Source organism: Myodes glareolus, chromosome 2 (genome assembly GCF_982192425.1).
Source record: "Myodes glareolus chromosome 2, mMyoGla1.1, whole genome shotgun sequence".
Lineage (NCBI taxonomy): Eukaryota > Metazoa > Chordata > Mammalia > Rodentia > Cricetidae > Myodes > Myodes glareolus.
In genome coordinates, this window is record NC_142027.1 from 50,371,649 (window position 1) to 50,389,730 (window position 18,082).

General features: G+C 39.5%; 1 protein-coding gene across 32 annotated transcripts in view; it reads left to right on the plus strand.

The window, feature by feature from the left end:
* Positions 1-18,082, plus strand: part of Zbtb20 (zinc finger and BTB domain containing 20) — a 758,948-nt gene that overhangs the window by 598,781 nt on the left and 142,085 nt on the right. The gene's annotated exons all lie outside the window — the stretch shown is intronic.

An 18,082-nucleotide genomic window follows, 5' to 3' on the forward strand; every position in this document is an offset into this window, starting at 1 on the left:
GCTCAGCTATTATGACGTCAGTGCTTTAGGACAAGCCTCAGACACAAACCATGTAGGAGACCTGTGTCACTTAGTAGAAATTGAGGGGAGAGCTGTAGTTAAAAGGCTGTGTCCACCTCGTAGGAAAGTATGAGACTGATTCTGTGCTGTGTCAGTCATCAGCAAAGCAGCTCCAAGTAGATCCTTTTTCTTTCCTTCTTTCTGTCTTTCTTTTTAAATCTTTAAAGCAGAAGTAAGGCTGGGAAGAGAAAAACCTATAACAAGCTAATAGTTCATTCATGTACTCATGACCTTGTCCCACCCCAGGCCAAGCTTCATGCTTGCTTCACTTGTTAGAAATCCTCAAGTTGCCTTTATGCCAGCAGGATGATAGGGCCAGTAACAGTCTTGTGTCCTCAAGTGCCCCAACAGACACAGCTGATGGCTCCAGGGGTGGTGCCTTAGAGGCCCATCAAAAGCAGAAGAAAAGTTCCTTAGGAACAAACCAGCACATTACCCACCCCCCAGTGCCTTTGGTCCCAAGTACCTCTTCAATGACCTCCCTTGGACAGGTGCAAATTTCAGCCCTTTTTGACTTTCTGTCCTTGGCACTGCATCCAATGTGCGAAACTGGAATTGACCCAGATTTAAATATGAGTTGAATAGATGCCATGCTTTCTTGCAAGAGTTTTCTGTCCCATTATTCTTCAGCAGAAACAGAAAGGAAAACCCTACAACCTGCATGCCGCCTTGCTAAAAAATACTAGGTGTGTTTGGGAAGCCCAGCTCTTTAAGCTACCCCTCTGTGCAGAGGCAGACATGTTCTCAGAACAGCACTTTATAATATTAGACGTTAATCACTGGAGCAGTGGCCATGTGTTCCCTTACAGACGTTCTCTGTTAAAAAGAGATGCTACATCGCAGCCTCCTTCCCTCTGTCTTACTCCCACCCCAACCCCTGTGATAACCATCAGAAAATGCTTCACTCCTGGGATTTTCCACCTTCATTAGATTGCTAGTAGTCTCCTACCATGCTTTGAGAGCTACTGCTACTGCATGGCGTGGATCTGATTAATTATTCACAGTCCTTTATTTAGTTTTCAGTCAACAAACGTTTATAGAAAGCTTGTAACAGTGCTCAGTTCTGGGAACTCTGAGATAAATGAGAAATACTACCTTTCATTACAAGAGGCACAGTCTGGGGCCGGGGGTACAGCTCATGCTAGAGTGCTTGTGGTAGAGCTCAGTGAAGTAGAACAGGAGCACAGGCCTGGGCTTGACCCACGACAATGCAAAAAGAGAAAGGAAAAAGCCCTCACAGTCTCCACGGGAAGATGAGCACGTGTGTGAAAGCTGTTCTGTGACAGGCACTGGATTGCAAGATTTACAAGTGCCTACCCATGTAGGAGGTTCAAGCTGACTCACGAACTGAAAGTAGTGAACAGGGGTTTACCAAGTGAGCACAAGAGAGAAAAGAAACGGGCTCATTGTCAGGGCAGAAAACAAGAATATTTAAAAGTGTGGAGGCGTAAAGTACCTGCCAGATCTAGGCATTGATCTAGGCATCTAAGACACTCTGGTGTGCTAGAGCATGGTGGACTAGCAATTAGGCAGGAGTTGGGCCAAAGGGTCTCTGACACCAAGCAAAGGAGTTTGGACTTGATCTTAGAGCCTTGAAGATAATTTTCTAAAAGTCTAAAGAAATTGCTTAAGAACTGACCTGTGCAGTAGATGGGGTGGAGAGGAGAGATTATTTAGGAGTACTGGCATAGACATTAGTAATTGTGTAATTCCAGCATGTCTTTATCCACTGAATAATCCTTCTGGGAGAAAGGATGATGTGATGTGTTCCCAAAGTTAAAGCCAAACCATCCTTATGGGAGCTCCACCAAAGACCTCAGTTTGTGCCTAACCTCCATCTGAGCTGCTGTCTATTGATCTTGGAATGTAGGAGGGTCTTCTGCCATAATAAGAATGAAATAGGAGGAAAGAGAATATAGAAAAGACAAAAGCATTTCTTAATAATGGCTCTCTAAAGTCAATCAATCCCTGATTTCCTGTCATCTTTCCATTGCTGCCTTTTTCTAAGCAAAATTTCCAAGCCATTGAACTGAATTGCAACTTATGCACAGCCGGGTGTTGAAACAATTCAGTATATTCATTCCTTCTCTCTGAATTAGAGTTCACCATAAGTGTGCTTTTCTCTTGTTCACTTTGGGCTGCCAGGACAATTTAAAGGAGAATTTCAGCAGCTTGTGTCTCACGTACCACGTTCTCTTTGCAAACTGGAGTATATGTGTAGGCGTGTTTAAGTTGTCTCTATATTGCTTTCTAGAAAGGTTTGAGAAGATGAACAAGACGAGGAGTAGGGACCTATTAAAAGCCCAACTCCCCCAGTGACCTGAGTGCAGAACGTAGGCTGGTGATCAGATGGTCAATTATGTGTTTGTCAAAACACAGTGGGCTGCATTCCAGACTGCCAGCTTTGGAGGCCCAGCTTCTGCCAACCAAATGTCATCTGGGAACATGCAACACTGGGCACTGTGAAGGAGTTTGAAATAGACCATGCCACAGCCAACCTACTGCCAGTCTTATAGCACCAATATGGCATGCACAGCCGGGCCCCATGTTTCAGAGCTCAGGAATTCACTGTACTCAATCAAAGGGTCAGATGGGTTCATGTTTTCAAAGCCTATGTTCTCTGCTTTGAACACTGTGACTTGTTCCTCAGCAATTTCCAAGGGATTTTTCCAGTCACATCTCTGTGGAAACCACTCTTTTTGCGATGGTTTTGAGAGCCTTGTAAAATGTCCCGGAGGATGGGGGGGGGTGGCAAACCTGCTCTGACAATGACTGTGACTCCTATGAGGGATTCCAGCTCCAAGGAAATCACATTAAAGGTGCATAGCTTTTAAAATATCAGGAACCACCTTGGCAACTTATAAAAAGCAGAAGGGCTTTGCCTATTTTATAAAGTGATTTGCATATACCTGCATAAATAATGTCCCCACCTGTACTTTTATGCATTTAGGTTGAATAAATTAAATTCAGTGATCTTTAAAATATTCTGTGTCTTTCATTGCTTAGACACCATTTTCAAGACCCTTCCTCCTCATTTCTCCACCCTGGGGTTGTAACGACTATTTAATTTTTAATCTTTTGGCTAATTCTGAAAACTAAAGTATACTGCAGGCCTGTCCACCACAACCAGGGACACTATCTCCCTCTGCTTGAATTCCTCTTTCCTTTCTATCATTGGACCAAGAGTTCTATTTTTTTCACAAGAGAAAATGAAGGAGTATATTATTAATGTGAAAGCATAGCCCAAGAAAGGATTAATACTCAGCTCAGAGAACTTAGCTTCATATTATTTTTCTATTAGCCTTTTCTTTCCTTTCTTTTCTCCTTTCTTCACTCTCTTGCTCCCATGCTGTTTCTCTCTGTCTCTTAACAAGGTTGTTGTGCAGCACTGGGTTACAGACCTGTGCCACCATAATTGGGTTAATCTTTGCTTCCTTTGGCCATTCCAGTGCCCCTTCAGAAACTACCAGTCTACTAACCCCTAACAAACAGTTACGATTTGGGCTTCCACATCAGAGACTGTTCAGTATGCTAGCCCCAACCACATTCATTCCATAAGATATTAGGCATTTGCCATGTTTTGTGAAGAATCATGTATGTTTAATGGAGTTGAAATCTATAGTTATTGCCCTTCCTTGTTCTAAAGGAACTTAAAGTTGAGTTAAGAAAAGAAGTTAAAACTGTCGAATATTTTTATATGCACATTAGACAATAAATGACAAAATTCCAAATGAAATACTATAACCCAGGAAGCACAATAGGATTTCATTCTTAAAACTGCGTCCCGAGAGCTGAAATTTTTCATCTCAAATATGATGCAGCTGAATCTTGAAAAATGACTAAAATATTTTTTAAAATGTAAGATGATGACACTTGAGGCAAAACCTAACCTAAGTGTTGGAATCTTGGAGTGGTCCTTAAGTAACATTGGTCTTCCTCACTTAAGATCTAAACCTGGTTAAAGAAAAAAAAGATAAAAAGACCTGAGAGGTAACTCACCAGGTCAAAGGATCATTGGTAATACAAGCTTGGCTTTGTGAACTCAGTCACCAGAACCCATGGAAGGTAGAAGGAGAGGATCTCCTCCACAGTATTGTCCTCTGACCTACACACACATCATGTATGCAATTCGTTCAAAAATACAGAAATAAATCTTCAAGCAATAGGAAAAGTGGTAACTGAGAAAAGAATTTTTATGGTTGTTGGTTGGAAGATGTAACATAATGGTAAAGACAAAATAAGCTCCGTGACCTCCTTCCTTCACTTTAACTGCTCAAAGCATGAGATGTGTGTGCAGATTTGAGCAGCACCTTGCCAGGTCACTAATCTTCACTACTCTGAGTAGAAAAAAAAAGAAAGAAAGATACTAAAATCTTGCTAATACACAATTTGGCAGACCCATTGGACGTAATTTGAAATACAGACCAAAGGCTATCTCACCAACAGGATATTTCATCTCTATGGAGCAAAATAAGGAATATGGCAAGGGCAGGGGTAGAAAGCTGATTTGAAAGCTAGACATGAAGAAGTTGTATTTTTAACCAACCTGGAGAGCAAGAGAAGAATGAAATGAGATAAAAGTGGAAATGGAACCAGTCGGACAAACTCGTACCAGTCTAAAGGGACATGCTGGGGTCAGAGTCAGTAGTAATGTGGTTGTTCTAGATCCCTTCTGATGACTTTTCAGAATCTCCAAATTACTACAGTTAGAACTTGAGGAAATCAGGCAAAAATAAAATTCATGAACTAAATAAAACCTATGGGAATAAAAATACAACGCTTGTATCTCTGATTAAATTAATAGTAGCAACATTTATTGAATAACTGCCTTGCTTTGGATACTGTGCTATTTAAAACAGTTATCTGATTTAACTTTTTAAAGTACACTATTAAGGATGTGCTCTTACTATAATTGTGCAAATGAGGAGACTGAGATTTACCATGTTGATTAATTTTTCCACAAATACTTAATAAGTGTTAGAGATAGAACTTTGAATTGGGACCATCTGTTCTTAAAATCCATGGCCAAATTTCATTCAACACAGACAAGTGTCTACTAATATTACAAATATAATGGTGAAGCAAACAGGCATTGTCTATCCTCCTGGACCTTATAGTCTGAGGGCTATAGGGCAGATATTAATTAACTGGTCAGACAAAGAGCATATACTTTCAAACTGTACTTACTACCATTAGATGGAAGTACCAGGTACTCTAAGAGCAAAAGGAAGAGCAACATCTATGTATGGAAGCTTCCAGAATCCTTTCTGGGGAAGTAGCATTTTGATCTAATATCCGAAGATATAAATAAAGCAAGACATTAGGTAATGGAAAAGAAGTGCAGGCATGGGGGGAGACATGCTTGAAGGCCCCAAGTAGAGTTGGAAGAAAGAAGTGAAGAAAAGAACAGCCCAACCTGAAACTGAACACATGCATAGGGCCTGACAATGCTGAGTCTTCTGTAGCTATGTTGTAAGGATATTTGGAAAACAAAGTGTAGACAGCATGCCATGATAATTTTTTTATTATTGTTTTAGAAAGGTGTGGTTTGAGGCATTTATCATAAGAATTGGAACCTTCTTCACATAAAAACAAAAAGCAATGTATATAGCTATTGGTAATTATCCCAAACAGGAAACAGCCTAATTACCTTTGGTGGTTGAGTGGGTAAACAACCTGTTGCGCATGCATATCATGAAATGCATTTGTCACTAAAAAAGAATGAGCAACTTGAATCAATTTCAAGGGAATTTCACTAATAAAAGTTAAAATGGTCCATTTCACAATTGCAAACTGTTGTCTATATGTAGCACCCTTGTGCTGAAAAGAGTATAAAGCTAGAGGACAAAGTTGTGGTTGATAGAGAAAAGAGAGTAGAGGTGAAGGTGACCAGTGCTATAAAAGAGAAGCATGAAGATGTTTGCAGTGGAGGGGAGCTACCAACTGACAGTCATTGTGGTCATTGTATGTGGTGGCAAATGATGCTGTTGGCATGGGTAAAAATGCCCAAATACAGGTCTTGATGGAGAATCCCAAGACTGCGATTTAAGCAACTTTCACTACTTACTAAACTGGTAGAGAAAATGAAATCTGTAAAGTATCCTGGGGGGAAGAGGGAGACAGCTAAAATAGTTATAGGAAAATCAGGAGGCATGAACACAGAAGGCAAGAGAAGAGTGTTTCCTGAGAGAGCAAGAAGGGCAGAGGTGAAACCTATACATTCCATTGATCTATTTGGAGGGTGCAGTTGACCTTAAGAAAAAATCGCTTTGTTTTGGTGGCCAAAAGATAACTTGCTTAGACTGCAAGTGTGGACAACTAGTAGACACTCTGCTGCCACAGCAAGGAAAGCGAGCTATGTGGTGGCCTGAGTGCAAACACAGGCCAAAGAAGTCCTCGAAAATGAAAACATTGATGTGTTTTGCACACATATGGGAAGCCCACTGATGAGAAGAGAAATTTAGTTCACAAGAGAAAGAGAAAGACACTATGTTTAGGAGTGAGTGGTTCGGTTCTTGATACGACTCAAATGTGAGCGTAAGAGGAAGGGCACCTATCATTTGAAGGAAGAGGGAGCAAGAGCAGATGCCAGCCCTTATATAGGTTTGATGCTGACAGATTATGAGGTTTCCCACATGATGGCTCCTAAGGGAGTGAGAGCCTGCCAAGACTAAGTGGTAAAGAGATCTGATAAACGTTGAGGTTTGAAATAGTTCTGGGCACAAATGGGTTTGCAGTCAACCAAAGAAACATAGCAGGAATCTCCTTGGCAGTTCAGAAGACACACTACATCTATTCTCTCTTCCCCTGCTCTCCATACCCAGTCATGATGTGTGTCCACGTTTTATAATTTCCCTGCAACCACTTTAGCTGTTTCTGGAGGTACCTTACAGAATTCATTCTCTCAACAATCTGATTAAACGCGAAGAGTTCCTGCCGCATTGCCACACCTCTAATGTGCACCACACAGACAGGATAACTCTGATTTCTTTCATTATCATTTTGTTAATATATAATCAATTATGAATAAGTAGATAATCTACTTGAAGTGCGGTGAAATGTGAATTTTCTCTTAAGTTTTAAAAGCTGGCATCTAATGACACAAATTGCTATTTAAAATTAAAAGAGAGGAGGGAGAGACTAGAGAGAGGAAAAGAAAAAAAGAATGAAAACATAGAGGAAAAAATAAAAAAGCTAGGTCTATAGAAGTACCTGACACAAAACTCATCTTTGTTATTCAAGGGAACTCCCATTTGTAAGAAATAAATGAGTTTCTCTCCTAATGGTGATCTACACTGGTAGTTTAAATGAGGATCCCCCCCCCATGCACACACGCCCATATTTGAATGCTTAGTCATCAGGGCGTGGCACTACTTAAGAAGAATTAGGTTTAGGAGTCCTGGTCTTGGAAGAGGTGAGCCACTTTGGAGGTGGGCTTTGAGGTTTCAAAAGCCTATACCAGGCCCAGTGTCTGTCTGTCTGTCTCTCCCCTCCCATAGATCACGATGTAAAAGTCTCAGCTACTGCTTCAGCACCTGTCTGAGAGCCACCGTGCTCTCACCATGACAGTAATAAGCTAAGCCTCAAAAACTATAAGCAAGCCCTCATGCTTTGGTCATGGTGTCTCTTCACAGCAGTTGAGTAGAGACTAAGACCTAATAACCTCCACAGATGGCCTGCAGACCTGGAGGCATACCGCATACTGGAGATCATTTGAGCTCCTGCTGCTACAAATGTAAGAAGACACCAGCAGCATCTGAGGGAAGGCTCCTTACTTTCAGAAAGCAGAGAGTTCTCAAACTACCCTTAGGAAGATGGGTGGCAACAGTGACCTTTCCTATATGAACTCGGTCCACTATGCTAGCTTCCCTTTAGGAAGTGACATTAGGACCATTTGACTCAAAACTAAGTTGCAAGTACATCTGGGAAAAATTTAGCAGCTGTTGAGTGAAACAGCTGTATTTTTTTAATATTTACTTCTTTGATGATTCTATAATTCACATTTAGCATAAAATATTAAGAAAATAAGATATAAACAGAAAACATTAATAGTCCCACTTACTATGTAGAAAAAAACTGTTATTAACATTTGGGCACCTTCTTGTCTCTATATTTTAAGATATAATGTATAAAATCCTGTAATATTTTAACTTACTAGTGTAAATATTTCCTTGTTATAAGCTCTTTGTAATATCACTATAATATCTGAATAAAATCCTACATTATAAAACTCCCAGAATTTACCTAAGTGACCTGCAAATATTTAAGTTATTTGAAGAAAACTTTTAATTTTTTTTAAAAAAAATCCTTTATAAAGTGAAACTGCACTGCATTGCATCAAGTTATCGAAATAGAAAGTGGAAACCAGAAGCAAGGGGCAATGCCGCGAACCAATGAGGTGGTCAGGGAGTCTCTTCAGGTAAGACAGCCACTATTAACTGTGAAGAACTAGGAGAATCAGGCTGGATTGGAGAGTAGTTGAAGGATTTACCTAAACTTTTCTTACCCCCAAATTAAATGCTTCAAATTTTAATTCTAAGAATTATACACATGTCGGCGTTTTTTTACTACAGTTGATCTTAGTTAAAAGGCTGAGAAGTACAAATTTGTGCTACATATATATATATATATATATACACACACACACATACAACCTTTCACAATCTCTCAGCCCAGAAACAGTCTCTGAAAATACATGGGAAGTATACTCTCATGCATATCTATTTGTCTGTTCCTTTTTTCTTTCTCCTTGTTTCTTTCCAAAACAAAAGGAAAAAGAACTTGCTTTTGTATAGTCTGCTTTTCTAGTCAGCATTGTAAGCTGTTTGCCATGTTAATAAATACAAATCTGCATTGTACGGACAGCAGTATTGTACTCCAGTTTATGGTTAATACATTGACTGAGTCACGTGCTGATGAGCACTTGTGATAGTTAGAACCATTTCCTTACTTTTAAATGCTGCCATGATGGTTGTCTTTATATGCACCCATGCATGCATGTTCTTCCACACACTTTTCTGATAATTTTCTTAGGATAAATTTAAAGTGGAGGAATTATTAAAATAAAGTATGTATGTTGCTGCACTGTTCTGCATTAAAGTTCTATCAATTTAATGCTTCAATCATCAAAGGAAGATACTACCCATTTCTCTTTATCTTCATTAATTTTTTACTCTCAAGTATAATTTTTGCTATATAAGTAAAGCTTTCTTATTAGGGGTATGTAATATATTTTCCAAGCATTAAACTCAAAACTGGATACTTTAAAATTCATTAAATTATAATACATAAAATTAAAAATTTCTATAGAGAAAATTTTTTAACCTGGAAAATTATTTCTGAGAATTCTATAATACCTTAAGAGTGACTATAAACAACAACAACAAAAGATAATTTTTAAATAATTTTATTAATAGTTATATGTTTTTATATTTTAATGATTAATTTTACTTTTTAAAATCCTTATTATTTATAGTATTTTAAATTATCTTATTAAATTCAATTTTTGTCCTTTAAATTAAAATTTGGAAAAGACAGTTGATGAGTCTAACAGCATGTGACTGCTGACTCTCATTCTTTATTGCAAAATGGTGCTCGCTAACTCCTTTAAGGCCAGTCACTTCAGGCCCTGTTTCTCAGACTCTGCCAGCCACAACCACCCTCACCACTTTCCGGGCAGTGCTGTGAGGAACAAAGCATCAGTCGGGAAACTAAATGTGTTTGGGGCATGGGGCTTAGCACTTCTTGATTATGTATACTCCTGGGCTTAGCTGGCATCCCCATCCTTCAGTTGTTCATATGTGTTCTCCTGTCAGACTCCAGAAACTGAAAATTATTGGAAAGGGAAAAATACACAGTGGCAAACTTGCCTGATCTCTGTCTCCAAGGCAGGATTGTCACTATTCTTCCACCAGGTGTAGATAGAGATTTCTGGATGTTCTCATAAACAACATACTAGAGACCTTATTATCAGTGTCCTCACCCCCACCCCCAACTCTCATGTGTATTGCTGCATGCTTAATGAAATAGAATGTTTTCCAGCAAGTTGAGGAAAAGTGAGAGACGCAGGGAAAGCAGAAGTGGCACACTGACAGTGTGACCCCAGCATCCACAGTACGAACTGTGACAGGTTGTCGTCCGTGTTCCAGGATAGGGAGCATCTGGGCTCTCAGGGTGCATATTCTGGGCTTTTCAAAGGAGCAGGAATTGTACAAAGCTGTTGTGAGTGATAATTGGAACATTCTTTCCGCACAAGAAGCACAGTTGCAGATGATAGATGGAGGGTATATGTGTTCCAGGGTACTTTTTCTTCCTTTTCCAGAATATGTCTGTGAAAGCATCATGTCTTGAATCCTTACACAGTGTCCAGAAAGGAAGCAAAGACAGGCCACCATGTCCCTTCAGGCCAACCTCAAGCTAAGGTGAATGGCGGAAACAGGAGAAATAAATCAGTCTGCACTCTATTTCAGCATCACGTGTCCTAAGAAGTAAGAGCTGTGGTTGTGGCCCAGTCTTCGGTATTGCTAGTAGCTTTTCCAGGGCATGAGGCTGACTGTAAATCCTTAAGATCTCATTTAATTGTGTTCTTAGAGCCATCATACATGCTTCTGTAACATGACCTCTATTCAGAAGCCAAATAGTGGCACAAAAAAATGATTGACACTGATTGGCATTGATGCTATGTGTGTTCTTCATGTTCTGTTTCTCCGTTTTCTCCCAGATATGGTTACCTAGTCAAAGTTGGTTCAGGTTGTATGAGACCTTGAGTCTATGCACTGAGTATTCGCAGCTTACTTGTTCGAAGAGTCTTTCTACTAAGGTTCATGCTGAGATGAGTTACACAGTAAGTCTTTGTAGTGGTGAAACCAAGACCTTGGGTCTCCTTGTACACTCTCTTGTCATCTCAGGGTCACTCTTCATTTCTTCTGGTTATGTGTTGAAAATAGATGAGGCATCAGGCATCCCTTCCTGACCATTACCTGAGATTAATTTCCACACATTTGTTTAGAGCAAGCCTCTCTGCCTTCTTACGTGGTAGAAAGCTAAAGTGGGTTCTCCTTTAGTACTCCTTATACACGTCTAGGCTTTGTTGGTGTGTGGGGCACAATTATCACCTCATCCTTTACGTGATCAAATCTGGTGTCCTATAAGAGAGATGAACAAAGGGTGTGCTGAAGTTTTTTGATAGGATCCTTCAAACTGGTCTTTACATACTGATCAAGGACACAGAAAAAGGAGTAGAGGAAAGTCTCCTGTCAGAATATTGGGGAGGGTTGTCTGTTTTCACCCATGGCCACCATACCCATATCCACTGGGTTTACTTTCTATCAGTATCTGAACACACCCGTCCATCAGGCCTACTGCACCTTCCAGTAAAGAACAGAAGGAATCTAAGTAGCACATAGCTTAACTGGTCTAGGGAAAGTGCCTTCTGGTCTTGTTGGTGTGTCCCTCCATCCTGCTTAATGAAAACTATTTTCTAGAACAACACTCAGTAGAATATAAAGGGAGGCCAGGTCACTCGTCCCCAGTCCTTTATCTATCTAGAAAAAAAATGGGCAGGGGGAAGATCAAGCATAGACTCTAATCTGAAAAACTGCTTTAGAGATCTGAATCTGAGATAAATCTTATTGACTACTGTTATTTGGAATGTTTCCCTTAATCCAATCCACAAAGATAAATACTTTGAAGAGTTCCTTGTGGATCATTACTGACGTCTTCCTAGAAAATAGTACAGAGTGACTGGTTTCATTGAAATTCAACATAAACCCTTTTCCCATCCATCTGTCTTAATTCACTATACTGAAATACCCAAGACTGGGTAATCTAAAAGCATAAGCTTATTTTTCATAATTCTAGAAAATAAGATATACAAGATCAAGGTTCCAGCAGATTCATTTCCAGATGTGGGCTTCTGCAGTGCAGAGATGGGGCTTTTGTCATGCTTTTGGCAAAAAGGCAACTGCTACATCTTCATGTGGTCAAAGAGAGAAAAGCAGCATCCTTTACATCTTCTGTCAGTTCGTGGAGGTTCTGCTCCCCGCACTCTTCTCAGCTCTTCAAGATCTCACTCCTACCACTATCACATTAGCTCTTTCATTTCAATAGATGAATTTAGGAGGCCACTCTCCATCACTTGCCAAGGATGAATGTGCAGTCATTTGGGTTAGCTCCAACCTCTCTTAATAAAAGGTATGTTCTTTAGAGAAAATGGTCACAGGCTTTGAAACAGGAAAAGATGCAAATAGAAACCAGAATAACAACTATGAGAACTATGTGTTTCTTAATTGCACCAGTTACCCTCAAACAAATTAGGCATTAGTTAAGATGCAATCAAATGTCTCCCCTCTGCCCACACCTATAATCCCAGCACTTGGGGGTAGAAGCAGAAGGTTCCAGAGTTCAAGGCCAGCTTCAGTCTGGGCTACCTGGGAGCTTAGACACAGATGGTTTTCAGAGTTCAAGGCTACCTTTAACCTGGGCTAACTGGAAGCCTATTTCAGAAAGTGAAAACAAACAAAGCATACACTCTAAATACTCGTTTGTTAGGACAGTATCAGGTTTCAAATTGTTCTTTTACCAAAATTGTTTCTGTAAAAATGACTTTCCCTACAAAGAATAGGACATTAATCTTATTACATAGGAAGAGTATACACCTTGGCAGTCACAGTGACTTGAACAGGTAAACTCAGGGTCCAGGTACCCAGAAGTATGAAGTCAGAGCTACAAATCTTTGCCATCTCCCCAAACTATCCTTGATTGGTCACATAACTTCCATTTTCAGCGATGTTCATTGGTAAGGGCTCTTCATTTTTTTACGTTGGTATTATTCCTAAGTCGGTCATCTGCACACCTTCATCTGTGTGCCAGGACCTCAAGGGACTACCATAGTTGAATGCACATGCAGGCACACACAAACACACACACACATTCTCTATTGATCTGGGCTTTTTTTCTGCCCATTAGATGCATTACAAATCTGCTTTTAATGGGCCTCTCTGTATCCCAGCAGAAATATTTCTGGTGCTCTCCTTGTTCCCACAACATTTGCTGGGTGCATATTTAATATGTTTTAGCTTACTGCCTGAAGATGGAATCAGGGACATCTACCTGCACATGACAGTGCTTTGGCTCATGCAGTTGCAGAACTTAATGTATGTATCAGTAATGAAAATCTTAATTAAGAAAGCTGCATCATTGTCCACGAACAGTCGTTTTTCTCCCACTGCAAAGCCCTTTGTGTATTGCAGTATATACCTGGTCCAGACAGACAGAGCCCTCAAAGAGCTTGTCTGGCAGATCTTCTTTTGATTATTAACAGCTAGCAAATGACAAAGTCTCACTTCCTTTTGTCTTGGAGCCGAGACTTGAAACAGCAGAGAACACAATGTACTGTAGAGTTTGTTTGTGTTTTTTGAAACTTGCCTTTATTACGCTGGTGAGTTTAAAAATCCGGCAGTGTTGATCAAAGCTAATTTAGGTAACTTAGAGTTGCCAAAACACTAGCAGATGCATATTTACACATGTACTCTCAGAGAACTAAAATGTTCCGTATAGAGACAATGCAAAGCACAAGAAGGGACAATTTCAAGCTATCTGCTCAGGTTTCTGGGACCTTTGGTCTCCAAAGCTGGAAAGCTGCAATGTCCCCATTTGTGTGACCTTAGCAGTGAGACCTTTGCCTGTGCCAGTGTGCACTTGCCGATTTGCCACTTGGGCAGAGAGTGAGAAGTTTTGGAGGTGAGGTAACTGTACAGACAACAATAACTATACCCATAAAAAAAAAAAGACAGCTTCAAGAAAGTCCTATTGAAAAGGTGGCCTAGAACTTAATTATCTTTATGAAACAGTGCTCAATTGTATTTTAATAAGCCCAAAACAAAATTTAACTTATGTTAAGCTGACTTAAAAGCTTCAAAGCATTTCATTTTCTTCCCGTTAATTCTATGATCTTAATCCATGGCCTACATGGCAAGAACTGAGTCTATGTTCTCACTCACTTATGCATTCTTCATCCTTCTACATTCCCTAGGCTTGTAGCCTGCAATGTTAACCCATTTCTAGAAGATTAATGTAAGTAACTGAGCTGGGCTCCAGTTGTAGAGTTATATAGTTCCTGCTGGACTTGGCCACTCCCACCTAAAGATGGTCAGCAGTGACGATTTAGGACCTGCTGTCTACATGTTGTACATGCATGTTCTTCCTGGGTGTGGGTGTGGGTGGACAGCCATACTTTCTTTGATGGTACTTAGGTGTTCTTAACTTATCCGGGTCTTAGGATTTCCCATGTTTTGTCTCATTTATTTTCAAAATCGCTGTAAAGTAGATAATGGTCAGTTTTCCAAGTTTTGGAATCAAGGAAAATGTGTGTAAATTTTCTCTCTGTGCCTCATGAAAAATGTACGGAAGCTTCATTATGGGAAAGTTAATTTCAAGGAGTACGATTTATTAATATATCAGAGTTACAGTCATAACATAATTAAGGTAAAATATGAAAAGTAAATAAAAATCAAATTACACTTTTTGTAGTTGGACCACACCACAATAAGGGATAGAGAAGAATCCCATCAGGACTCTTGATTACCAGATAGGAAACTGTAGACAGATTTTATTAATCCGAATGATTTCTATTTTCACCAACTATTAGCAAATGCCACCAGAAATCCTGAAGCAACTGGGAAGTACTTGATATAGGATGATAATGCAGGTTCATGGTCTAATGTATAGAAGAAGCTCACTGAATGTATGAGAAATAAAACAATGAATAATTTTTGATAAATAATTGAAGGATAACGGGGTGCTTTTAGAGAGACTAACTCAAAATCAAAACATTTTTTAATTTCTGAATTTTTCAATTATTTCTAGAGTTGGGGCATGGGTGATCCACAACACGTGTATTAATGTCAGGATGGTTCAATGAGAATTGGTTCTCTCCTCCCACCGTGCAGTCCAAGGGGACCAAACTCAGGTTGTCAAGCTTGACAACAAATGTTTTTATCCACTGACTAATTGTCTTAATTTTAGAAAGTGCTTGAATAGTAGTTAGAAATCCAATAAATTACTCGGTCTTGGTCTTCAACTTGCCAAAAAGTACATTTTTGAAAGAATATGAAAATTCTAAATATTTGAAATTGAGGTATATTTATTACTACCTGCCTGTGAAACACACACACACACACACACAATAACAGCACAGTGTTAGACATATGACCTCTTAGGTGTGAAACACACACACACAATAACAGCACAGTGTTAGACATATAACCTCTTAGGAGTCATCAATAAAAAGGCTCAAGAATCAAAAAGATCTGTAGATCAAGGTAAGATTTTCTCACAGTGGCCATATATCTACAATTTGCTCAAAATTTAAGAGTGACTAGACTCACTAACAGTGACAGCCATTTCCTGACTCACCCCCTACTTATCCTCTCCACTCACACCTCCCTTCTCCTCCTCCTCCTCCTCCTCCTCCTCCTCTTTCTTCTTATGTGTGTGTGTGCATGTATGTCACAGTGCATGTGTAAAACTGAGAAGACAACTTTCAGGAATCAATTTGTGCTTGGCAGCAAGCACTTTTTCCCACTGAACCATCTCACCGCCCTGTTTCCTCATCATTGCAATGCCTGAAGTATTACATGTTGTATCAGTTGTGGCCCAGTCTATAAGCAAAGGGATCAAACTGGCTTAGGGCAAAGACGTGTCTGGTAGCTCCAGCAAAAGGTCTTTAGAAAGTGTGTTAACTGACTACCACGATGCTTTTTGGTTCAGACCTGGCTACCCTTTGCTGTCACATGGAAACTCATCCGCTGTCTGTGCTATAAGTGATCCTTACAGCAAATGTATGCATTGGTTGTCCTGGAGCATCAGCTTTATATTGGTGCTTAAAATGACAATCTCAGAGCAACATACAGTTAGGTATATTTAAACGCCTGCTACTTCCTTATTCCAAAAGTACCTTTAAACATAGTAATAGCATTTCTCTCTATGCAAACCTGTACATAAAAAGGTTTACATTTTAAACAAACATGTTTTTTGAGCTTTATCCAAATTCAAAAAAAGCATCTGAAAATTTTAACAGCTGAAAAACACTTTCTACTTGCTGGGAAAACTTAAACCTTGCTAGGCTTTATACAAAAAAAAAAAAAAAAAAGACTTCTGTGCTGAAAACCAGTGTGAAAAATCTCAGCGTGAGAGGTTGTTGGAATTGTTTTTCTTCATAGAGCTAAAACCAATCCTTGGTTTTAGGGTGATACCACAATATACATATGCTTTGTCAGGAACAAAGGATTTTTTTTTTTTGGTCAAATCTAATTTCAAGGGCATCTTGAATGAAAAATAGAAGGTCTAGAGGAAGATCACTGCTGGTCTTCAGCAGTGATCCAGCATCTAGAAGCAGGGGTTGAGGGCATCATTGTACCAACGATGTCTGGAGACACTGCTAGCCCTGGGTGCTTTATGCTGTCTGCAAACGCTGAAGCTATTTATTTTATCATTGGCTCTCTCCTCCTTAGCCCAGCGTGTCTCACAAGGGAAGCACTGCTCTGTGATGGTGCCCTGGACTTTGTTTCTGTTTGTTTCAGCACTTAAGTAAATGGTCTCAATAAACGGTCTGTTACCTGCCATTATGACCTGCATGCATTTGCTGAACAGTTTTTCAAATTAAACAAAATTATGTGGTAGTTTCTAGAAACCTGAACGATTTTCAAGACAGTATCCAGTGAGAAACACGCAGAGACACGTCCATATGAGTGGACGTTTAGGGTACATAAGTTCAGGACAATGAAAGAGGCTGGACAGTACAAACAGGAAGGTCAAACTTTCTTATGTATTTACCCCATGCTCTTATTAGTATACCTATGTGGAACTGACAGTAAAATAGACCCGCAAGTGTGCTTAACACAAGAGCATGTTCCTTTTAATAGTCTCAAGGGTATAAAATATACAAAGCAAGTTTGGGGTGGTTTATTTGAATTGGGAAGTGGGGATGTTACTATTATTTTATTTTCTGATTTTTGGTTTTTTGTTTTTTCTGTTTTTATTTTCTGCGATAGATTGACTCTGTAGGCAAGGCTGACCTGGTACTCATAATATAGCTTAAGCTGGTCTTAAATTCACAGCTATCTTCCTGCCTCAACCTCCCCAGTGCTAAGATCCCAGCAGTGCACATCACACCTGACACAAAGCATTTGTTTGCCATCCCCTGGTCATTTTTGGAATATGCCAGTAGAGTTAGTGACAGAGGTCAGAAAAAGGAGGTGTTGTGCAACACAGCAGACCTCTAATACAGACATGGTTTTTCTAAGGCCTTACTTGAAACAGGCTTAGATATTTCCAGACCTTTTCAGAAAAATCTTCAGCACCATGCTTCAGCACAACAGAGTAGCAGACTGTCAAATTCCCTGCCTTCCTATTCACCAAAATCCAAACTAGAACTCACAATAACTCCTTCCACTCTTCCCTCTAAAAAATAAAAAGAACCCACTGTGCCCCCCCCCGAGAAAGAAGCAAAAAAAAAAAAAAAAGAATCCAGTAAATAGAGCCAGCCCTGAAAGACAAATCCCCAGCTGTAACTATAGCACTTTGCTGAGTACTGTGAGCTTGCTAGAGCTGGCACATTTTTTAACAGATGCATGAACCTGAGGCAGAGGCATCGCAGCATCCCTAGAGTTGCCTGATGCCTTGGTCTAAGTAGATCACACAACCTAGAACAAAAGATCCAGTTTTCCATGTCACTGTCTGTATATTTTTAATTGTGGCCTTCTGTAACTGATTTTCCATAAAGTTTATAGAAAACTACCTCTTTCAGATTTTCACAGCATTCGTCCACACACAAACTTTTAGATACTTAAAGTGATGTATATAAATTTGGACTTTTAAAAAATGTGTGTGTTTAATAATGTCTTATTTCAGAAATAGTTATAAACTAGCTATAAATAGTTGTTTAAAACCAAGTTGCGATTAATCTTTTGTGATCAGTTTTCTAAGACCTTCCTTGAAGGCAGGCTTGATATTTGAAGAACTC